At 38.0% G+C, this 24,924-nt stretch overlaps 1 long non-coding RNA gene across 2 annotated transcripts in view; it reads left to right on the top strand.

Annotated features, from left to right (window-relative positions):
- LOC136793557 (uncharacterized) overlaps positions 1–24,924 on the top strand; it is a 116,684-nt gene that overhangs the window by 4,302 nt on the left and 87,458 nt on the right. For both annotated transcript variants that reach the window (XR_010838973.1, XR_010838972.1), the window contains exon 2: positions 14,538–14,637. This is a non-coding gene — a long non-coding RNA (uncharacterized lncRNA). The remainder of the gene's footprint in view (positions 1–14,537; positions 14,638–24,924) is intronic.

Below are 24,924 nucleotides of genomic sequence, written 5' to 3'. Positions count from 1 at the left end.
GATTTAAACATGATCTTAAGGGGAAAACCAGCAAAGGAAGAACCTGCCTATGAGGCTGGGAATCCCGCCGCTATGGCACTCTGAAACCAGAGAGGATATTTCAAAAAGAGGAATTGGAGGATAGACAAAGTAGAGCCATTTTGAGATGTTTACTTCTTTAAGTGGCTGGGCCAGGTAATTTCCTCCCATTCAAGGTAACGAACCCCCTGAATTGTTTTTGTGGACTTCTTGGGAGTGTCCCTGGACCTCTTGACCTCATATTGGGAATCTTTGCTCTTAGTGTTCTCCACGGTGAAGCCAGAGTAAACATTTAGAACATACAGATCAGAGTGTATCACTCCCCTGTTAAAACCCTTCAGCATCTTCTTGCTCTTTAAGGCCAAATTCTTTTGACATCCTTCTCCCCCAATGCCCTCCACGATGTGTCCCAGGCTCATGGCTTCAACGGCATCTCCTAACTCTCTCCCTCTCACCATGCTGTAAGAGCCACCCTGGCCTTCTTTCTGTATTCATTTAAGGGTTTGTTTGGGTTTTTTTTTCCCCTACTCTTCTCTGTACTTGCAGTATCTTCCCTCAGTCTTCACTGGACTGATTTTATCTTCACAGTTTAATCTCAGGTATAATATTGCCATCTTTTTTTTCTGTATAACATTTATTACTAGCTAGTGTTTTTCTATTTATCCATTTGTTTACTGTTTTATTGTGGGTCTTCTCTCACTACAGTGTAATCTATGGGAACAGAGATCTTATCAGATTTAAACACCAGTGAAACAGCTATGTTTAGAATAGTGCTTGGCCCAAGATGCCCACTCAGTAGATATTTGCTGAATCAATAAATGAATAAGCAAGAGAGAAATTAGCAGGGCTGATGAGGACCAAATCGACAAAGGTGGTTGTCTCAGGGAAGGGGTTGTTGAGATTGGAGGCGAGGAGGAAAAGGCTTGCATGTTTTACTTTATACTCTTTCCCACCGTAAAAGGAGAAAAATGACTATGGGTAATTTTAAGTTTCCCTTTTGTGTTTTTATGTTTTTTTCAAATTTTCTAAAATAAACATGTTTTACTTAGAAATCAGAAAAGTGACATAAACCATAAATAGTGATTATAGTTACTTAGCAAGATTTGCACTTTCAGGGAACCCTGGCCTCCACATTCTTGCATAAACACCATTGCTTTTGTTTTCTACAGAGGACCTAGTCATCTATTGGTGTAAAGCCATATATTAGAATGTTTTGTGAAAAGGTATTCTGTCTGGGTTTTCTTGGACATCACTAAGGAAAAGCATGATTTAGATGGTCTCCATGGTAACTAATTCAGAGCCAAGACTGATCCTTGAGGTTAACACCAATGGAAGTTCTAGCACTAGAAAATTTTTTGGATGTCCCCCAGGTTGGGTCGTACCTTGTGTTTTTAGTTATCTGAGTACCAGTCTCAGGAACCTTCTTTAGCCAAAGACTTCGCTTTACAAATGTGATCTGAACTGAAACTGGGAAAGAGCCTTCTGGGTTGAAGCTGCTTCCTCTGTAAGATCCTGCCCCCCCTACACACGTCTCCTCCTGTCACAATTACTCATCCCTTACTGCTCAGGTGAAAAACTATCTCCTGGCTGAAGTGAAACTTGAATCCTCTATACCCATCATTAGCCCTATTTTATTCTGCTTTATAAATATGATCTTTACATGTCTATTCTTCTGAAATATTGATGGCAAAGACCAACACAGCCAGGCAAACATTAATTAATATGATAGTTAATTTTATGTGTCGACTTGATTGAGCCACAGGGTGCCCAAGTATTTGGTTAAACATTATTTGGGTGTTTCTTTGAGAGTGTTTTTGCATGACTTTCACAGTTGAATGGTAGACTGAGTAAAGCAGATTACTGTCTCTAATGTGGGTGGACCTCATTCTATCAGTTGAAGGCCCAAATAGAACTGAGTAAGAGGGAACTCCTCCTGCCTGAGGGCTTTCAAGGTAGTATATCCATTCTTTCCTGTCTTTGGACTTAAACTGAAACATCTGCTCTTCCTGGGTTCTAAGCCTGTTGGCATTTGGTTTAGAGCTTTGTATGTCTCAGCCCTTCTTAGGCTTCTGGACTCCACCATCAGCTTTCCTGTCTCCAGCTATATAGGTGTGTGTGTGTGAGTGTGGGTGTATGTGTGTATGTGTATAGATATAGCTGTGATGCAGATATAAATAGATATAGCTATATTCCTATTGGTTCTGCTTCGATGGAGAAACCTGACTAATATAAGTAAGATCCTATTATGTGTCAGGTCCTGGGCTAGGAGGTGGGTTCCCCAGCTCTCCAGCTTAAAAGAGATGATAGACTGACTTCAATATGATAAGTGATCTAGTTGAGTTACATACCTACAAAATGCTGTGAGACCAGAAAAGGAGCACCTAATGGCATAAGGAGTTGAGAGGGATTCACTTAAGAGTTGACATGGTCAGGGTTGTGAAAAATGACACCAGATTAGAAGATTGAAGAAATTGAACTACTGGTGTATCCAACAACACAGATGAATCTCACAGTCATAATTTTTAGTGGGATAAAAATCAGACACAAAAGAGGGTGTATGAATAAAGGTTCTGTGGACAGCCTTAAAAAACAAGCTCTTTGACGATGAACTTGGGAGGAAAATATCCAATATCTCATCATTCAGTGTGGTGGTAACAGTGATTACAAGGGTATATGACACCCCAAGAGGATCATTTGTTAATGGCCCTCTCCTCTCTATGACAAAATTATTTTCAACAATAATAATGAAATAGGGCTTCCCTGGTGGCGCAGTGGTTGAGAGTCCGCCTGCCGATGCAGGGGACATGGGTTCGTGCCCTGGTCCGGGAGGATCCCACATGCCGCAGAAAGGCTGGGCCCGTGAGCCATGGCCGCTGAGCCTGTGCATCTGGAGCCTGTGCTCCGCAACGGGAGAGGCCACAGCAGTGAGAGGCCCGTGTACCGCAAAAAAACAAGGAAAGATAAAAGAAATAATTAGTAAAAATAATTATTTTCTTGATTTGTTCTTTAGGTTAAAAACAATGAACAGTTAAAAAAGAATACATTTCAGTTTTATAGATATTATTAAAATTCAGCAAAATATTTCACAAATGAACTAAAATTCACTCTTAAAAACTTTATACTGAACAGTTCACACTATTTCATGGTTTTAAATTTTAGACAAACAAAAGCTCCACATGGTCACATAGAATTACAGAATTGAAGTAACTTGAGTTCTGTTTGTCTTTATGATCACTGTTCTATCATTTTATTTTGAATCCACTGTTTGAAAGTAGGAATGTGTAGTACTACAGGGGTAGAGATAAGAACTATGCATGAAGTAAGCTTCAATGATTCTGAATTGAGAATTTACTCTCTGAAATGGATGCATGTAGCTGAGTCTATGTGTAGTGAGCTAACTGTAAAAGTGAAATTCTTTGAATGAACTTCCACATAGAATAAATGCTTGTTGCAGAGAAAGTAATAAAGATGTGCTAATTTGATCCTTAAATGTATTACTAAAATTCAACAATAATATCAGTAGCTGTTTAGAACAGCAGTGCTCAAACTTTTTAGTCTCAGGACTTCATTGCACTCTTACAAATTTTTGAGCTCTTTGCTTTTGTTTATGTGAGTTAATATCTATTGATATTTACCTTATTAGAAATTAAAACAGAAAAAATTTAAATAATTATTTTAAAAGCAAATTTCCATCTTAAAATTACATAAAATTCACTGAATATTAACATATATAGTGAACATTTATAAAAATAATTAATGTTCCAAAACATTTTGGAAAATTTAATGATGAGAGTGACATCATTTTACATTTATGCAGCTGGAGTCTTATAGATGCTTCTGAATCCAATCTGTTGCAATATGTTGTTTTAGTTAAAGTATATGATAAGAATCTGGCCTTACACAAATATGTAGTTAGAAAAGAGGGCATTTTAATATGCTTTAAAAATAGTGTAGGTATTCTTCTTTGATACTATACCAAAACTTGACAAAGGAAGTACTTTCTTACAGGTTAGTTATAATGTGTTCTGAAACCACATAAATGAACTTTTCATACTCTGTTATGTTAAAATCTGTTGGTCTTCCTTACATTCTGAATAAATCTTTTTACTCATGCATGACTTTGTAGCATTATGCGTTGGTGATTTGGAAAATATTACTTCCCAGGGTTCATGCAACTTTTCTAAATGTTCACACATTAAGGTGGTTTTTTATTTGTGACACATTTAGTTTTATGATAGCAAAAACATATTTGTTCATACCACCACTGATCTTATCAGAAGAGTCTGCAAATGCACAGAAGCTTTCAGGCTCACAGTGTTTCCAACATTCAGTTTTGGTTTGAAAGCTCAAATTTTAGGTAGCAAATATTTAAATTGTTTTCCCTGAAATGCCAGCTCACTTTGTTCATTTTCGCGATAATGCCTGCTGAATAACCAGGTCTGAATAACTATAGTCTTTCAGTTGTTTTTTCAAGTCAAAATGGTGTTTTCATTAAAAAAGTGGATAGATCAGCTCACAATTCAAATAATCCCTAAAGTGCTTTCCCTTGAGATAGCAGAAGGGCTTTATTTTCCATTTCATTACACAAAAAATATGGGTGCTTAAGGGTTAAGATTTAGTAAAATGTTTGCTGTTTTATTAGGGATATTTTTCAGTAAGGCTAGGTCTCTGTTATTGTTGTTAATTGTGTGTAGTGGTGAAGAACACAGTGTGTACCGGTACAGTCTATGCCACTGCCCTGACTCATGCTCATGGGTGGGAACTTTTACTCACCATTGTTTCTGGACCATCAGTGTACATGCTTAACACAGTGAGAAAGCAAATAATGTTTTATATTATTATGACCATATGTTTACCCCATAGACTCTCTGAAAGGATCTTAGGTTACTCCAGGTCTTTGGATCATACTTTAAGTTCAGAACTTACACCCACAAAAGATGTTTTCTCTAGATAAGTATTTTATTATGACATTGTTTGGAATTTCCAGTGCATGGTAATAATGTGTAGACCGACTTTTAGTCAGTTTAATTATTGCTTTTACATTCTCCACAGACAGTATGCCATTTAAAAAAATTTATTTATTTATTTTTATTTTTTTAACATCTTTATTGGAGTATAACTGTTTTACAATAGTGTGTTAGTTTCTCCTTTACAACAAAGTGAATCAGTTATACATATACCTATGTTCCCATATCCCCTCCCTCTTGCATCTCTCTCCCACCCTCCCTATCCCACCCCTCTAGGTGGTCACAAAGCACCGAGCTAATCTCCCTCTGCTATGTGGCTGCTTCCCACTAGCTATCCACCCTACGTTTGGTAGTGTATATATGTCCATGCCACTCTCTCACTTCTATTTACAATAGCCAGGACATGGAAGCAACCTAAGTGTCCATCAACAGATGAATGGATAAAGAAGATGTGTCACATATATACAATGGAATATTACTCAGCCATAAAAAGAAATGAAACTGAGTTATTTGTAATGAGGTGGATAGACCTGGAGTCTGTCATACAGAGTGAAGTAAGTCAGAAGGAGAAAAACAAAAACAAAAACAAAATATGACATTTTATTGTCTGTAGCCAGGGCAGACTTTTCCACTGACCTGCCCATTGTATACCACTGGATGTTTTTTGTATATACACACATATATGTGTTTTATATATGTCTAGGTGGTAGGTATATATATATATATATATATGTATTTTTTTTAAGAATTGAGTTCTTTATTAGATGTATTTATTGCAGATATTTTCTCCCAGTCAGTGTTCTGTCTTTTCCTTCCCTTAATGGTATCTTATTTTTTTAATGGTGTCTTTTGATGAACAGAAATTAAAATAAAAATTTTCAATTTTAGAATGGCTGTAGATTTACAGAAAAGTTGTACAGCTAGTACAGAGAGTCCCTGTATATCTCTCACCCAGGTTCCCCTAACACTAACATCTCACATTGCCATGGTGCATTTGTTGCAACTGGCAAACCAACATTGATACATTACAATTAACTAAACTCCAGAATCATTCAAAGTTCAATCATTTTTCCACTAATGTCTTTTATTCTGTTTCAGAATTCCATTCAGGATACCCAGTTGCATTTAGTCATCCTGTCTCCTGGTACTCTCTGTTCTGTGACAATTTCTTAGTCTTTCTGTGTTTTGGATGACTGACAGTTTTGAGGAATACTAATCAGATATTTTGTAGACTGTCCTTCAATTTCAGATTGTCTGATGTTTTTCTCATAGATTGGAGTTATGGGTTTGATGAGGAAGGTCACAGAGGTGAAGTGCCCTTCTCATCACATCATTCCAGGGGTATATGATATCAGCATGATTTATCACTGGTGATGTTAACCTTGATCACTGGGCGAGGCCTTATTGACAGGTTAAAATTACTCAGTGGTGTATTTATACTTTTATAGTATGGTCAGTTCTTGCTTTGTACGTTTCTTGCTTTATATATTTCATAATGTCATGCATACAGTATTGAGCTTATTGTATCTTCCTAATTAATTGAACCTTTTGTCATTACATAGTAACTATTACTAGCGATCTTTAAAAAGTTTTAAATTTATATGTTTGCTATTAATGTAGGTACACTGGTTTTTATTAGGGTTAGTTTTTTTTCCCCATAGTACATCTTTTCATTGTTTGTTTTTGGTCATTTTTATTTTTAGTTTTTAATTGAGCTATAATTGACATATAACATTATGTTAGTTTCAGGTGTACAACATAATGATAGGATATTTTTATATGTTGCAAAACGAGCACCACAATAAATCTAGTTAATATCCATTAACATACATGGTTACAGTTGTTTTTCTTATGATGAGAACTTTCACGATCTACTCTCTTAGCAACTTTCAAATATACAGTACAGTGTTATTAACTACACCCGCCATGCTGTAAAACATACAGCAGGACTTAAATACATCCCTATGACTTATTTATTTTATAACTGGAAGTTTGTACCTTTTGACCCCCTTCACCCATTTTGCCCCCCTCCCTAACCACCACCTCTGGCAGCCACCAGTCAGTCTTCTGTATCTATATGAATAAGCTTGGTGGGTTTAAAATTTTTTTTACTTTTCATTTTTATTTTTTTTGCGGTACGTGGACCTCTCACTGTTGTGGCCTCTCCCGTTGCGGAGCACAGGCTCCGGATGCGCAGGCTCAGTGGCCATGGCTCACGGGCCCAGCCGCTCCACGGCATGTGGGATCTTCCCGGACCGGGGCTCGAACCCGTGTCCCCTGCGTCGGCAGGCAGACTCTCAATCACTGCGCCACCAGGGAAGCCCTATTTTTTTAAAATTTAGATTCCACATATAAGTGAGATGATACAGTATTTGTCTTTCTCTGTCTGACTTATGTCACTTAGCATAATGCCCTCAAGGTCCATCCATGTTGTCACAAATGGCAAGATTTTCTTTATCCGTTCTTCCATTGATGGATCCCTGGGTTGTTTCCGTATCTTGGCTATTGTAAATAATGCTGCAGTGAACATGAGAGTGCAGATATCTTTTCTAGTTAGTGTTTTCATTTTCTTTGAATAAATACTGAGAGGCTGGGTCATGTGGATCCATATCCTGGTCATTTTAAATTTTCTGAGGAACCTCCATACTGTTTCCCATAGTGGCTGTACCAGTTTACATTCCCACCAACAGTGCACAAAGGTTCCCTTTTCTCTATATCCTTGCCACAATTGTTATTTCTTTTTTCTACAGAAATTCTTTAATATTAGTGGTCTAATTTAAGGCTATTATAATTTGTGCTTTTCAATTCTTATTCCAAGATTACATTCCTGGCATAAATTCCACTTGGTCATAATATATTATCCTTTTTACATAAAGGAGAAAACCCATATAATCATCTCAACAGAGGCAGAAAAATATTTTTGATAAAATTTAACAATTCTTCATAAACTCTCAGTAATCCAGTGATAGAATGAAACTCCAAGGTTATGCTAATCTTATAAAATGAGTTGGAGAATATTCCTCTTCTCTAGTCTCTGGGTGAGTTTATTTTTGTTTGTTTCTTTGTAAGATTGGTTTTATTTTTTTCCTTAAAAGTGTTCTGAAGAATTTACCACAAGCTGTTTTGAAGTTTTCTTTGTGGGAAGGTTTTTACTTAAGGATGTATGTCATTGATATTTAATTTCATTCAGATTTTCTATTTCTTCTTCTTTTTAGATTTTTATTTATTTAAGTATAGTTGATTTACAATGTTGTGCCATCTCTGCAGGAAAGTGACTCAGTGATACACATATAAACATTCCTTTTTTTATATATATTCTTTTCCATTATGGTTTGTCACAGGATATTGAATATAGTTCCCTGTGCTATACAGTAGGACCTTGTCGTTTATCCATTCTATATATAATAGTTTGCATCTGCTAATCCCAAACTCCCAATCCCTTCTTCCCTCACTCCATCGCTTTGGCAACCACAAGTTTGTTCTCTATGTCTGTGGGTCTGTTTCTGTTTTGTAGATAGGTTCATTTGTGGCACATTTTAGATTGCCCATATAAGAGATATCATAGAGTATTTCTCGTCTTTCTCTTTCTGTCTTACTTCATAGTTGCATCTATGTTGCCACAAATGGCATTATTTCATTCTTTTTTTAAATGACTGAGTAGTATTCCATTGTATATATGTATCACATCTTCTTTATCCATTCATCTGTCGATGGAAGTTTAGGTTGTCTCCATGTTTTGGCAATTGTGAATAGTGCTGCTATGAACGTAGGGGTACATGTATCTTTTTGAATTATAGTTTTGTCTGGGTACACCTGGATTGCTGGATCATATGGCAGTTCTATTTTTAGTTTTCTGAGGTACCTCCATACTGTTTTCCATAGTGGCTGCACCAATTTACATTCCCACCAACAGTGTAGCAGGGTTCCCTTTTCTCCACACCCTCTCCAGCATTTGTTATTTATAGACTTTTAATTATGGCCATTCTGATTGGTGTGAGGTGGTACTTCATTATAATTTTGATTTGTATTTCTCTAATAATTACTGATATTGAGCATCTTTTCATGTGCCTACTGGCCATCTGTATGTCTTCTTTGGAGAAATATCTATTAAGGTCTTCTGCCCATTTTTCCATTGGGTTATTTGTTTTTTTGTTGTTGAATGCATGAGCTGTTTGTATATTTTGGAGATTAAGCCCTTGTCTGTAGCATCATTTGCAAATATTTTCTCCCATTCTGTAGGTTGTCTTTTCATTTTTTTATGGTTTCCTTTGCTGTGCAAAAGCTTGTAAGTTTGATTAGGTCCCATTTGTTTATTTTTGTTTTTACTTCTGTATTGCCTTGGGAGACTGACCTAAGAAAACATTGGTACAATTTATGTCAGAAAATGTTTTGCCTATGTTTTCTTCTAGGAGTTTTATGGTGTCATATCTTATGATTAAGTAAGTGTTTAAGCCATTTTGAGTTTATTTTTTTACATGGTGTGTTCTAACTTTATTGATTTACATGAAGCTGTCCAATTTTCCCAGCACCACTTGCTGAAGAGACTGTCTCTTTCACATTTTATATTCTTACCTCCTGTAAGAAGAAGGTAATTGACTGTGGGTGTGTGGGTTTATTTCTGGGCTCTCTGTTCTGTTCCATTGATCTGTATGTCTGTTTTTGTACCAATACCACATTGTTTTGATTACTGTAGCTTTGTAGTATTGTCTGAAGTCTGGGAGAGTTATGCCTCCTGCTTTGTTTCTTTTCCTCTGGATTGCTTTGGCAATTGTGGATCATTTATGGTTCCATATAAATTTTTGGATTATTTTTTCTAGTTTTTTGAAAAATTTCATGGGTATTTTGATAAGGATCACATTAAATCTGTAGATTGCTTTGGTTAGTATGGCCACTTTAATAAGATTAATTCTTCCACTCCAAGAGCATAGAACGTCTTTCCATTTCTTTGAATCCTCTTTAATTTCCTTTTAAATTAATAAAATGTTTTATAGTTCTCAGAATATAAGTCTTTCACCTACTTGGTCAGGTTTATTCATAGGTATTTTATTTTTGAGGGGTGCTATTTTATTTTTATTATTTATTTAAGAAGAATATTGTTATTTTTAAAATATTTTTAAATTTATTTGGCTGCGTTGGGTCTTAGTTGTGGAACACGGGATCTTCACTGCTGTGTGCAGGATCTTCATTGCCATGTGCGGGATCTTTAGTTGCGGTGTGTGGGATATTTTAGTTGCAGCATGTGAACTCTTAATTGTGGCATGTGAGATCTAGTTCCCTGACCAGGGATTGAACCCAGGCCACCTCCATTGGGAGTGTGGAGTCTTAGCCACTGGACCACCAGGGAAGTCCCTGGGATGCTATTTTAAAAGGTATTATTTCTTTACATTCCCTTTCTGATATTTCATTGTTAGTGTAAAGAAATGCAACCGATTTTTGAATGTTAATCTTGTATCCTGCTACTTTGCTGAATTTATTTATTAGATCTAGTAGTTTTTGTGTGGAGTCCTTAGGGTTTTCTATATATAGTGTCATGTCATCTGCGTATAGTAACAATTTTATGTATTAGAATTGGTAAGTTGTCTTTTTCAAGGAATTTGTCCATTTCATCTGTATTTTTCACAACTTTATTGAGATTATAATTAACATGCCATAAAATTCTCCCATTTAAAGCGTGTAATTTTTTTAAAAGTATATTCTCAAAGTTGTGCAACTATTACCACAGTCTAATTTTAGAACATTTCCATTACTCCAAACAGAAATTTCATGCCTATTTGCAAGCACTCCCATTTCCATCCCCAGGCCTGGGTAACCACTAATTTACTTTCTGTCTCCAAAGATTTGCCTTTTCAAAATATTTCATATAAATGGAATTAAATAATGTGTGGTGTTTTTGTATGACTTCTTTCACTTAGTATGTTTTTAAGGTTCATCTATATTGTAGCATGTATCAGTACTTTGCTCCTTTTTTTCCTTTTAAAAATGCATTTTTATTGTAAAGTATAACTTACGTACAGAAAAGTGCACATATTTTAAGCACAATAAAAAATGTTTAAGTGAACACTTCTAAGAAACCACTATACACATCAAGAAATAGAACATTACTAGGATCCTAAAAGCCCCTTCATGTACCGTTCCCAGCTTTACCCCTTCCTTACAAGAAACCAATATCCTTAATAATACCATGGATTAGTTTAGCCAGTTTCTGAACTTAATAAAAATGGAAACATATAGAATGCATTATTCTGTATCAGTTCTTAATCAACAATATATATATTTTTCTTTTTTAACCATTCAAAAAAATTGAAGTATAGTTAATTTACAATGCTGTTTTAGTTTCAGGTGTACAGCAAAGTAATTCAGTTTTATATGTATGTATGTGTGTGTGTATACATATATATATATATACTCTTTTTAAGATTATTTTCCATTATAAGTTATTACAAGATATTGAATATAGTTCCTTGGTTTCTTGTGCTATACAGTTGGTCCCTGTTGTTTATTTTATATATAGTAATGTCAGTATAGTAATCCAAAATTTCTAGTTTATCAACAGTGTATTTTTTTTGACTGCTGTCTTCTATTTTTTTAATAAATTTATTTATTCATTTTTGGCTGCATTGGGTCTTCATTGCTGCGTGCAGGCTTTCTCTAGTTGCGGCGAGTGGGGGCTGCTCTTCATTGTGGTGCACGGGCTTCTCATTGTGGTGGCTTCTCTTGTTGCGGAGCATGGACTCTAGGTGCGCAGGCTTCAGTAGCTGTGCCACGTGGGCTCAGTAGTTGTGGCTCGCGGGCTCTAGAGCGCAGGCTCAGTAGTTGTGGCGCATGGGCTTAGTTGCTCCACAGCATGTGGGATCTTCCTGGACCAGGGCTCGAACCTGTGTCCCCTGCATTGGCAGGTGGATTCTTAACCACTGCGCCACCAAGTCCCAACAGTGTATTTTTAAAAAGATTTTATTTTTTAGAGAAGTTTTAGGTTCACAACATAACCAAGAGGAAGATAGAGTTTTCCCATATACCTCTCGCCCCCATACATGCCTAGCCTCCCCCCATTATCAACATTACTCACCAGAATGGTACATTGTTACCAAGGATGGACCTACATTGATGCATAATCACCCATAGCCCATAGTTTACCTTATAGGTTCGCTTTTGGTGCTGTACATTCTATGGGTTTGGACAAATGTATACTGACATATATCCATCATTATAATATCATACAGAGAATTTTCACTGCCCTAAAAATCTACTTTTTCCTTTTTATTGCTGAATGGTGTTTTATTGTGTAGATATATACTACATTTTGTTTATCCATTCACCAGCTGATAGACATTTGGATTGTTTTCAGTTTTTGGCTATTATGAATAATGCTGCTATGAACAAATTTAAGTACAAGTCTTTGTATGGAACATTCATTTCTCTTGTGTTGATACCTAGGAATTGAATTGCTGAGTCATAGAAACTCTACGTTTAACGTTTTGTGAATCCGTTTTCAAAAGTGGCTTGTGCCGTTTTACATTGCTGCTAGCAATATATGATGGCTCTAATTTCTCAACAATTTTGCCCACACTTGTTATTTTGTTATTATTTTTAAAATTTTAGCCATCCTAGCATTTGTGAAGTGGCGTCCCATTGCAGTTTTTTCTTTTCTTTTCTTTTCTTTTTTTCAGTATGCGGGCCTCTCACTGCTGCGGCCTCTCCCATTGCGGAGCACAGGCTCCAGACGCGCAGGCTCAGCGGCCATGGCTCACGGGCCCAGCCGCTCCGCGGCATGTGGGATCTTCCCAGACCGCTACACGAACCCGCGTCCCCTGCATCGGCAGGCGGACTCTCAACCATTGCGCCACCAGGGAAGCCCCTCATTGCAGTTTTGATTTGTGTTTCTTTAATCACTAATGTTGTTGAGCATCTTTTTGTGTTTATTAACTATTTGCATGTTCTTCTTTGGAGAAATGTCTGTTGAAATCTGTTCCCTATTTTCTTTTTCTAATTTCTCACAAGTGAATTTATTTGAACTCTTGGTTTCATATGACAGAAACCACCTCTACCTATCTTAAATAAAAGAACAGAATTTATTTTGAGGATGGTGTGGAGGAGAGATATTCATTGTATCCAAGGGCAGCAATACACTGAAGACTGGACACAAACACTGGGTACTGTAGAACACCCAGGAAATCCCCTATCCTATGTTAATACCTCCTTCTCAGTTGCTTCATTCTTACTGCTCATCAAGATCTGGTCTTCCATTTTCAGGCCACATGGCAGGACACAGTTATTGCTAATTAGTCTTAGCTTCCCTCTCTTCATTTTAAAAAAGCAATCAGATATTTCTTAGTCATATTCTAATTTCCTATGGAAAACGTTCTGCTTGTCACAACTTGGGTTATATACCCACCTCGAGACCAAATATTGTGGCCAAGGGAGTGGCAACCCATACGATAACCATGTAGATCCAGGACAGATGTTGGCAACTATGGCCCTCTAGCACACAGACCACTGAGCAAAGAATGTTTTTTGCATCTGTAAAGAACTGAAAAAAAAAATAGCAAAAAAAGAAGAATATGTGATAGGGACATATATGGCCAGAAAAGTCTAAAATATTTATTCTCTGACCCTTTACAGAAGAAGGTTGCTTATCCCAATCTAGGGGGAGGGGAGCAGTTCCTGCAAAAGAAGGGTGAGATGAACTGGTGTGGCATTGTAAAAAGAAATCTGCAGACCACCAACTCTACAGGATATTAACAAATGACCCCATACTCAATATGCTTGGGGAGCTGGATGGGAAATGTAAAAGGACATCTGTATTGAAGGATTTCTCACAGTATTTGATATGCTAGAAAACACTGGGAATCTTCAAGAATCTTTAAGAGGAAGATATAGTATGTTCTGTTTCTCAAACTTATTTGACCACAGAACCGTATTTCCTCCCACCTCCAAGGAAGTACCATTTCGTGGAACACACTTTGGGAAGACTTTTATATGTGAGCTCTCACATATAACTAATATAGGCTTTATTTCCAGTCTACCTTGAAATTGAGTTCAGCAATGACTATGTGCCAGGCTTGTGATGCTATGTGTAATAGAAGCCCACAATGAATAAAACAAATCTCTGTCTTCAGGGAGTTTTAAATCTAGTGATGGAGACCAATTAAAAAAAAAACAACTAGCTATTATAAGGGTATGAACAATGCTGTAAAGGGTAACATTGAATCAAGAAACACAGAGAAGGAACACCTCATCAGCTTTGTGGGGTAGGAGTGGGAACATCAAGGAAGACTTTCATGAAGACATGATGCCTGAACCTTAAAGGTCAACCAGTAGAAGTTAGCCAGGTGAAAAGCGAGAACAAAAGATGAACTTTTGCGTAGAAGCAGATAGAGGCGTGGCATTGTGGATCATTCTGTGCATAACTGAAGTAGGACTCAGTGATTGATTGGATATAGGCGATGAGAGAGGAGAAGGGACAGAAGATAACTCTCAAGATTATGAGTTGGACAATTTGATGGGGCCCCATAATTAATCAATTTGGGATCTATAAGGTTTTTTGTCCCACAGGATATCCTACTGGAGGTGCCCTGCAAGGTTGGACATACGAGGCTCCAAAGAGTGACCTGGGCTGGAGATACAGATGAAAGGAGTCATTATCATACAGAAGGTAGTTGAAACTGTTTGCCTACTTTTAAATTCGATTATTTGTCTTCTTAATATTGAGCTATAAGATTTCTTTATGTTTTCTGGATACAAGCCCCTTATCAGATAGTTTTGCAAATATTTTCTCCCAGTCTGTGAATTCTATTTCACTTTCTTTAATGGTGCTGTTTGAAGCCCCAAACCAGATTTCTGTGGTTTCTATAAGTCTGGCTAATGCTATTTCTGTTATCTACTGTATAATTCTGTGTAATTTTGAAATTTAAGGAGGTTAAGTTCCTTTAATGGGCCCATGGCAAAATGCTTGCTAATGGCTCCTGGATTCCTGGTAAGGGCTCTTATTTTTGCTCCTCTGCTCTATGTTTTGTGGACAGAACCAGTGGGAAGTAATTTTATATTAGGAAGAGTTTTATAGTCCGTCTTAGCTTTTTGTTGGAATAGGAACAACTTTAAAGTCATAGCTGTTTATATGCCGATTATGCCCAGATTTATACCTCCAGGATTTACTGTTCATCGGAATCAGCTGGGGATTCTCAAAAGCCCTAATGTCAAGGCTGCAGCCAAAACCAATTTAATCAGAAGAACGGGGAAGTAGAGGGGGTAACCCAGGCATCAGTGGCTTTGAAAGCTATCCAAATGAGTTCAGTATTTAGTTAAAGTTGAGAACCATGGTGGTTAGAGTCCCCTGCTGGACTTCACTTCATTTATTCATTAATTCAATGAATATTACTTGAAAGCTGGCTGTGTTCTAGGCACACTGTCAGTCAGGGGCTGGGTATTTAGTGATCAGTACGAAAAATAAGCTCTGTTCAAAATCTAGCTGAGAAAGGCAGCTGCTAAACAAAACATTATATAAGTAATTATTTAACTGCAGTTGTGAGCTCAGTGCCTAGTAGGTATCTCCATTCAGATTTCCTCAAGTTCATTGTTTCAAAAACTGAACTCTTAATCACTCCCACCAAATCATTTCATCCTTCCATAATTTCTAAGCTGGTTAATGGCCATTTCAGTCATCTAAGCCTTGTTGTTTGCCTTACTCCTTTATGCTTCTCATCTAATCAGTAACTAGGCATCCTGTTTCTGCCCACACATCATGTCCTGTCACTGCTCTTTCCTCTCAGTCCCCATTGTTATTGTTTCAGGGGAGATCCTCATCATCTCTTGCCTAGATTACTGCAGTTATCTATAACTGGTAACTCTCCTTCTAGATTGGTTCCCTTCTAATCCAGTCTCCATAATACAGTCTGAATGATTGTTCAAGAGTGCAAGTATTTAATGGTCCCTCAAGACTCATTAGATAAAATCCAAGCTCTTTATGTGGCCCTCAAGGATCTGCCAATTTTTCTAGTTTTATCTCCCAGCATGAAACTCACTCTCCTTCAATGGGAAGTATTTTGATTATCTGTTGCCACATAACAAATCATCTCAAAACTTAATGGCATAAAACAACAACCGTTTATGACCTAAGAACCCCAGAACATCATTTCTATTACACTTCATTGATTAGACAAGTCATGAAGGCCAGTCCATGGGAGGGGAATTAGACCCCACCTCTCACTAGGATGAGTAGGAAAGAATGTGTGTGTGTCTCTAATTTACCACACCAAGTAGACCACGTCTGTTGAACCATAGGTCTAGTTTTTTTCTAGTATTGATACTATTGCATTTGCATCTTCTGCAGATCCTTGGCTTGGCCGCTTTAGGCTCTGCTAGACTTAACTCCGGTGTCACAAAACCTAGCTTGAGTAAGAGGGCAACTGCATGCTGTTTTTTTCTGCGACTTAGCATTTACTGAATGCCCTAAAAAAGAATAAACCAAGCTCTGGCTGATGGGGTAGGAACCATCCAAGCAGAGTTGATCATTCTCTCTTTTGTGCTGTGACTATATATTGTATTTTTGCCTCTATTATGTTTTTGCAGTTATTTATGCATATGATTGCTCCGCTACTAAATTGACCTCATATCCTCTGATTTCATCTAAACTCTCTCAGTTGCAGGTGGCTAAAATCAGTGTAAGAGAAAAGGAAAAGTGTGCGTAGGAGGAGGGCAAGATTTATTGTCTCAAGATCATGTGATTATGAAAATTTTTTAAAAATTAATTATTTATTTATTTTGGCCGCGCCGGGTCTTAGTTGCGGCACGTGGGATCTTTAGTTGCAGCATGCATGCTGGCTCTGGTTCTCTGACGAGGCATGAAACCTGGACCCTCTGCACTGGGAGTGCAGAGTCTTAGCCACTGGACCACCGGGGAGATCCCAAGATCATGTGATTTTAAAAGAGCAAGGGCAGTACTGATGTTTGGCATGACCCGCAGCAAACAATGCCCAGTGGTCTCCCTCTCCCTCCTCCTCCCCTTTCCTCCCTCCCTTTGCTTCAATCTCTGTGCTGGCTTCCTTCACTCCCACTGCAGACATTGTTCCTCCACAAGATGGATGATTTGGCCATGATGGTACTAGGCTTCCAGAAAGGTATCCCCAGAGGCAAATGGCAGTCTTTCCTATTCGTCCCAGATAAAAATTCCTGAGAGGATGGCCTCTGACTGAGGCCAGGGGCATGGAGCCCTGTGGTTGGCCAACGCTGTGGTTCTGGGGAAGGGTTTGTCTGTTATCAGAAAGGTGGTGGGGAATTGTCCTAGGTCAAAAACCATAGGCTAGGGCTTCCCTGGTGGCGCAGTGGTTGAGAGTCCGCCTGCCGATGCAGGGGACACGGGTTCGTGCCCCGGTCTGGGAGGATCCCACATGCCGCGGAGCGGTTGGGCCCGTGAGCCATGGCCACTGAGCCTGCGCGTCCGGAGCCTGTGCTCCGCAACGGAAGAGGCCACAACAGTGAGAGGCCCGTGTACCACAAAGCAAACAAACAAACAAACAAACAAACAAAAAACCCATAGGCTACACTGTATTTGTCTGTGTCGCCATACCTCTCCTGAGTTACTGGCACATAACAGGAGCTTCCTAAATGTCTATTGAAGGAAATGAATGAATGATGAATCTTTGCCTTGAAATGTCTCCCTCTCCACGCAGAAGTCCTGACCCTATGACACACAAACATTTCTCACTGACTACAGAAGTCAGGGATTTTGCCGTTTAACTACTTCATGGCCAGTCTTTGTGAGTCTACCTTAAAGGTACTGACGCATGAAAGAACATGATTAAAATGCTAAATCCCTAGGCTTTTGGGTTTCATCTTCAGTCTGGGTTAGGCCAAGAAAGGTTTAGTAAGTATGGGTGTCCTCGTGACAGATCTTTCAGGAAATCAGAGAGCTTCAAGGTGAGTTAGTGCTGAAATGCAGATTCGAGTCTCAGCAGCTCCTCATTACCGGCAGCCTGGGCTTGCCTTGAAAGCTCTGTTAGTTTTCATGGACTTTAACCCTTAACGCAGACAGTGGCTAATCCACAATTCCTCCCAAAGGCTGGTCAGTGAGCAAAAAACTTTGTGAAGATTTTTCCTGAGATCTTTCATTCACATTCAGTGTGTTCAGAGAGATGAGAGAATTTCAAAGACCTGCCATCATTTCATTCTCACCAGTGGTTATTTCTTTTGTCACCGGTAAGAAGAAACAGACAGAATCTTATGGAGAAAGAGAAAGAAAGGCTAAATGATTTTTTCAGCTCTCACACCTTCCCAGAGTAATTCTAAACCCATCAGCCAGGGCTTAGTTCATTCCCTTTTAAGATATGTTGCCTGTGCTTGATAATTGTTCAGACATAGAAAAAACATGTAGTACTCTCCTATTCAAAGAAACACTGTACCACTGTCACTGCCACTGGGCTGTCACTCCAAGGGATCATTCAGGACACTAGATAGTGATAGATAAACCAAGTTCCTGAATTTAGTGGCCTTTTTTTTCTGATGGAGGACACAATCAAGCTTAAAAACAAATACTTGGAAACAAATAGTTTCAGTTTATGGTAAATGTTATAAATGTTTCTTATACTGTGATAAATGTGATAGGATTTAGGATAGATTTTAGGGATGCTGGCTAAAGAAGGCTCTCTGCAGAGGTGAAATTTGAGCAGAAACCTGAATGAGAAGAAGGAGTTCATTATGTAAGGATCCATGGAAGACGGACCAGCAAATGCCAGAGGGAGTGAACCTGATATATTTGAGGCACTCGCTGGATTTGACTTGTGGCTGGAGTGTATTGAAATAGGGAGCGAAGGCAGGCAGGGCCCAGGCCATGAGGCACCCTGTGGGCCAGGCAGGGAATTTGTATTTTATTTAATTGCAGTGGAAGATTTCAAGCAGATAAATTGTGTGATTCGACTACTGTTATTTATCTGTGCTCTCCTAATATGGCAGCCCCTAGTGCCATACGGCTACTGAAGTTTAATTAAAATTAACTAAAATTTAATTCTTCAGTTGCACCAGACACATTTCAAATAGCTACATGTGGCTAATAGCAACCATATTGGACAGTGTACATATGCAGTGTTTCCAGGACTGCAGAAAGTTCTGTTGGACAGTACTGTTATAGACAGTGGAGGCAGAGAGACCAGTTCTAGTTCAAGTGAGAGACAAGGGGCTGTCACAGTAGAGATGGTGAGAAGTGTTTGTACTTAGGGTAGAGTTCGAAGGAAAGGGCAAACAGGACTTGCTGATGAATTGTTCATGAGGGAATGAAGGGAAGAGATGCATTAGTTATGTTTGCAGTTCTACTTCGGGGAGGTAGAAGGATTAGAAGTGTTTACATGCAGAAGAAATAGATCTCTGTTGGCTCAATGGGATAGAACTCATCCTTTACCTGTAAAAGAGCAAGAAACTTTAAAAATAACTGAGATACATTCATGACCAAAAAAATGCCTGCAGGAGTTGGTGGGGGACTGGTAGATTTGGGAACTTGTAAATACCTGTGATTGACAGGTCAGTGGAGGTCTATCACTAAAAGGTGGTCGGAATCATTCTGAGAAAATTTTGGTCACTGCTGAATCAGGCATGTGGATACCCCGCCAGTCTCATTTCTGATGTCACAGAGAAGGTCATCTTTTTCAAGTCTCCTCCAAGGAAACTATTTTCTTTGTCATTAAAAAAAATTACTTTTTCTCAAGTCGACATGTTCAGCTTGAATGTGCAGGTACTGAAGGTTATCAACAGGAAAGACGTGGGCAATTGTGGAGGCTGATTGTGCACTTTGGTGGGAAGTTGGTAATTTGAAAACTTCATTTGGAGCGAATATTCCACTGTCGTCCCTTGCTCCTGTTCATGAACGGATTTATTTGGGGAAAATAGTTGTGCATTGGAGAAGGATTCACAAGGTCAAATCTTAAATGCTCAGTTGACTCCTTAGGGACTCTTGTGATATTGGACAAACCATCTACCATCTCTGGGCCTTCGTTTCCTCATCTGTGAAATGAGATTAGAAATCCCTGCTCTGGCTGCCTTATATAAATATTATGAGCTTTAAATTAGATGAAGATAATAATGATAATGCCACTTGCCATTTATTAAGTACTTATTAGGTGCCAGGCACTGTGCTAAGTAGTATGATGAAGCTAAGACAGATGCTCTGCTACACTTAGTGACTTAAAACAACAACCATTTTATTTACTCACCATTCTGTGAGTTAGCAATTTGAGCTCATCTCATCTGGATGGCTTTTCTGCTTTTCTTGCCTGTGTTCATGCATGTGGCTGCAAATTATCTGGCCGCTCTAATGGCCTAAGTTGTCCCCTTTCGTATGTCTGGCACTTGGTGGTAGCTGTTAGCTGGTTGGTGTAAGAGGGCCTCAACTGGGACAGCTTGTGTCTTCTCCATTGACCTTTCATCCTCTAGTAGGCTAGCCCGGGCTTCTTCACATGGGAGTTTCAAGGAAGAATTCCAAGTGGTGAGAGCAGAAACCACAAGACTGGTTAAGTTCTAGACTTAGAAGTCCCAACATCACTTCTACCATATTCTATTGGTCAAAGCAAGTCATAGGTACAACCCAGATCCAAGGGCAGGGAGATAAACCCTACCTTTTTATGGGAAGAGTGGGAAAATCACATTGCAGTTGGGCAGGCGCACAAGGATAGGTTATCATGGTCATTTTGTGAACACTTTTTGTGCTTATCACTGTATAATCTCACCTAATCTGCACAGAAACCTTGTTATCCTCATTGGACAGGAGAGGAAACTGAGGCGTAGAATAACTTGCTCAAAGTCATATAGTCAGTAAGTGTCTAAGCTGGGATATGAACTCAGGCAGCCTGTGTTCTAGAGGCCATGCTCTTTTTTTATGGTCTTCAAAGTGGAAATCACATTATGGTAGAGGTTAATTGCATTTGCTATGTCAAGTTCTCTCCTTGTAGGGCACTTCCCACCCCTTGCAGTTTAGGTGGGGCAATGTATCCGGTTCTGGACCTATGGAGGCATTTAACAGCAGGTGTAAATTCCTCATTCTCTTTCATCCCCTACCTCTGTGACCCTAAAAACCGAGGGTTGAAATGGTGAAACTCTAAGATAGAAGTAGACTTGTTTGCTGAGTTACCATTCAAAAGGAAGCTTCCCTGTAGAGCTGCCAGATCTCCAGCAGAAAAGAAATAAAATAGCATGTGCTAAACCACTGAGATTTAGGGATTTGTTATTGTAGTGAAGCCAGTTCTCTCCTGATTAATACACTGTATTTTTCTACTTACAAAGTGAATTCATAATCTTATAAAGTTTTTAATTAAACTTTAATTAGAAAGAATAAAGAAAAATTTAAAAATCACTCCAAATCCTACAATCTAGGGTCAACAATCCTAAATCTTTTGGTGAATATCATTACAGATAATTCTTTGTGTTTAAAAATTCATACACAGTTCATGTAAATAGGTTCATACTCTCCAGATTTGCTGGTAGCATCCTTTTGTCATCAAACAATATAGTTTCAAAATAATTCTAGGGCAAGTAAATAGAGACCTATGTAGGAAGCACTTTGACATATATAATATATAAAAGGAAGGTTTTTGAGAACATACAGTAGAGGTGTTAAGAGTATGGGTTCTGCATCTGAGTACTTGAATTCAAATACTCACCCCATCGCTGACTTTGAGAAAGTTACTTAATCTTTTTATGCCTCTATTTCTTCAACTGTAAGAAGGGGGATAATAATAGTACTTACTTCACAGTAAGGATTAAGTAAAATAAGGTTTAAAACACTTTGGAGGGCAGACAACAGAAGCAAGAAGAACTACAATTCTGCAGCCTGTGGAAGCAAAACCACATTCACAGAAAGATAGACAAAATGAAAAGTCAGAGGACTTTTTACCAAATGAAGGAACAAGATAAAACCCCAGAAAAACAACTAAATGAAGTGGAGATAGGCAACCTTCCAGAAAGAGATAGTGAAGATGATCCAGGACCACGGAAAAAGCATGGAGGCAAAGATCGAGAAGATACAAGAAATGTTTAACAAAGACCTAGAAGAATTAAAGAACAAACAAACAGAGATGAACAATACAATAACTGAAATGAAAAATACACTAGAAAGAATCAATAGCAGAATAACTGAGGCAGAAGAACAGGTAAGTGATGTGGAAGACAATGGTGGAATTCACTGCCGTGGAACAGAATAAAGAAAAAAGAATAAAAAGAAATGAAGACAGCCTAAGAGACCTCTGGGACAACATTAAAAGCAACAACATTCACATTATAGGGGTCCAAGAAGGAGGAGAGAGAGAAAGGACCCAAGAAAATATTTGAAGAGATTATATCGAAAACTTCCCTAACATGGGAAAGGAAATAGCCACCCAAGTCCAGGAAGCGCAGAGAGTCCCAGGCAGGATAAACCAAATGAGAAACACACTGAGACACATAGTAATCAAATTGACAAAAATTAAAGACAAAGAAAAATTATTGAAAGCAACAAGGGAAAAACGACAAATAACAGGCAGGGGAACTCCCGTAAGGTTAACAGCTGGTTACTCAGCAGAAACTCTACAAGCCAGAAGGGAGTGGCACGATATCCTTAAAGTGATGAAAGGGAAGAACCTACAACCAAGATTGCTCTACCTGGCAAGGATCTCATTCAGATTCGATGGAGAAATCAAAAGCATTACAGAAAAGCAAAAATTAAGAGAATTCAGCACCACCAAACCAGCTCTACAACAAATGCTAAAGGCACTTCTCTAAGTGGGAAACACAAGAGAAGAAAAGGACCTACAAAAACAAACCCATAACAATTAAGAAAATGGTAAAAGGAACATACATATCGATAATTACCTTAAATGTAAATGGATTAAATGCTCCAACCAAAAGACACAGGCTCGCTGAATGGATACAAAAACAAGACCCATCTATGTGCTGTCTACAAGAGACACACTTCAGACCTAGGGACACATACAGACTGAAAGTGAGGGGATGGAAAAAGATATTCCATGCAAATGGAAATAAAAAAATAGCTGGAGTAGCAATACTCGTATCAGATAAAATAGACTTGAAAATAAAGAATGTTACAAGAGACAAAGAAGGACACTACATAATGATCAAGGGATCAATCCAAGAAAAAGATATAACAATTATAAATATATATGCACCCAACATAGAAGCACCTCAATGCACAAGGCAACTGCTAACAGCTATAAAAGAGGAAATTGACAGTAACACAATAATAGTGGGAGACTTTAACACCTCACTTACACCAATGGACAGATTATCCAGACAGAAAATTAATAAGAAAACACAAGCCTTAAATGACACAATAGACCAGATAAATTTTCTTTTGAATTTTATTTATTGTTTTTACAGCCGGCTCTTATTAGTTATCCATTTTATATGTATTAGTGTATATATGTCAATCCCAGTCTCCTAATTCATCACACCACCACCACCCCTGCCACTTTCCCCCCTTGGTGTCCATACATTTGTTCTTTACGTGTGTGTCTCTATTTCTGCCCTGCAAACCTGTTCATAGACCAGATAGATTTAATTGATATTTATAGGACATTCCATCCAAAAACAGCAGATTACACTTTCTTCTCAAGTGCACATGGAACATTCTCCAGGATAGATCATATTTTGGGTCACAAATCAAGCCTCGGTAAATTTAAGAAAATTGAAATCATATCAAGCAATTTTCTGACCACAGCGCTATAGAGATTAGAAATCAATTACAGGGGAAAAAATGTAAAAAACACAAACACATGGAGGCTAAACAATACATTACTAAATAACCAAGACATCACTGAAGAAATCAAAGAGGAAATAAAAAAATACCTAGAGACAAATGACAATGAAAACACGATGATGCAAAACCTATGGGATGCAGCAAAAGCAGTCCTAAGAGGGAAGTTTATAGCAATACAAGACTACCTCAGGAAACAAGAAGAATCTTAAACAACCTAAAGGAACTAGAGAAAGGAGAACAAACAAAAAACAAAGTTAGTAGAAGGAAAGAAATCATAAAGATCAGAGCAGAAATAAATGAAATAGAAGCAAAGAAAACAATAGCAAAGATCAATAAAACTAAAAACTGGTTCTTTGAGCTTTTGATAAAAGCTTGATAAGCTTTTGATAAAAGCTTATCAATAAAAATTAATAAAACTTTAACCAGTCTCATCAAGAAAAAGAGGGATAGGACTCAAATCAATAAAATTAGAAATGAAAAAGGAGAAGTTACAACAGACACTGCAGAAATACAAAGCATCCTAATAGACTATTACAAGCGACTCTATGCCAATAAAATGGGCAACCTGGAAGAAATGGACAAATTCTTAGAAAGGTATAACCTTCCAAGACTGAACCAGGAAGAAATAGAAAATATGAACAGATTGATCACAAGTAATGAAATTGAAACTGTGATTAAAAATCTTCCAACAAATGAAAGTCCAGGACCAGATGGCTTCACAGGTGAATTCTATCAAACATTTAGAGAAGAGATAACACCCATCCTTCTTAAACTCTTGCAAAAAACTGCAGAGGAAGGAACACTCCCAAACTCATTCTATGAGGCCACCATCACCCTGATACCAAAACCAGACAAAGATACTACCAAAAAAAGAAAATTATAGACCAATATCCCTGATGAATATAGACGCAAAAATCCTCAACAAAATTCTAGCAAACAGAATCCAACAACACATTAAAAGGTTCATACACCATAATCAAGTGGGATTCATCCCAGGGATGCAAGGATACTTCAGTATATGCAAATCAATCAAGGTGATACACCATATTAACAAACTGAAGAAGAAAAACCATATGATCATCTCAACAGATGCAGAAAAAGCTTTTGACAAAATCCAACACCGATTTATGATAAAAACTCTCCAGAAAGTGGGCAGAGAGGGAACCTACCTCAACATAATAAAGGCCATATATGACAAACCCACAACAAACG

Source organism: Kogia breviceps, chromosome 2 (assembly GCF_026419965.1).
Source record: "Kogia breviceps isolate mKogBre1 chromosome 2, mKogBre1 haplotype 1, whole genome shotgun sequence".
Taxonomy (NCBI): Eukaryota; Metazoa; Chordata; class Mammalia; order Artiodactyla; family Physeteridae; genus Kogia; species Kogia breviceps.
Note: the sequence above shows the minus strand (reverse complement) of the source record. Positions and strands in the feature narration are given on the sequence as shown.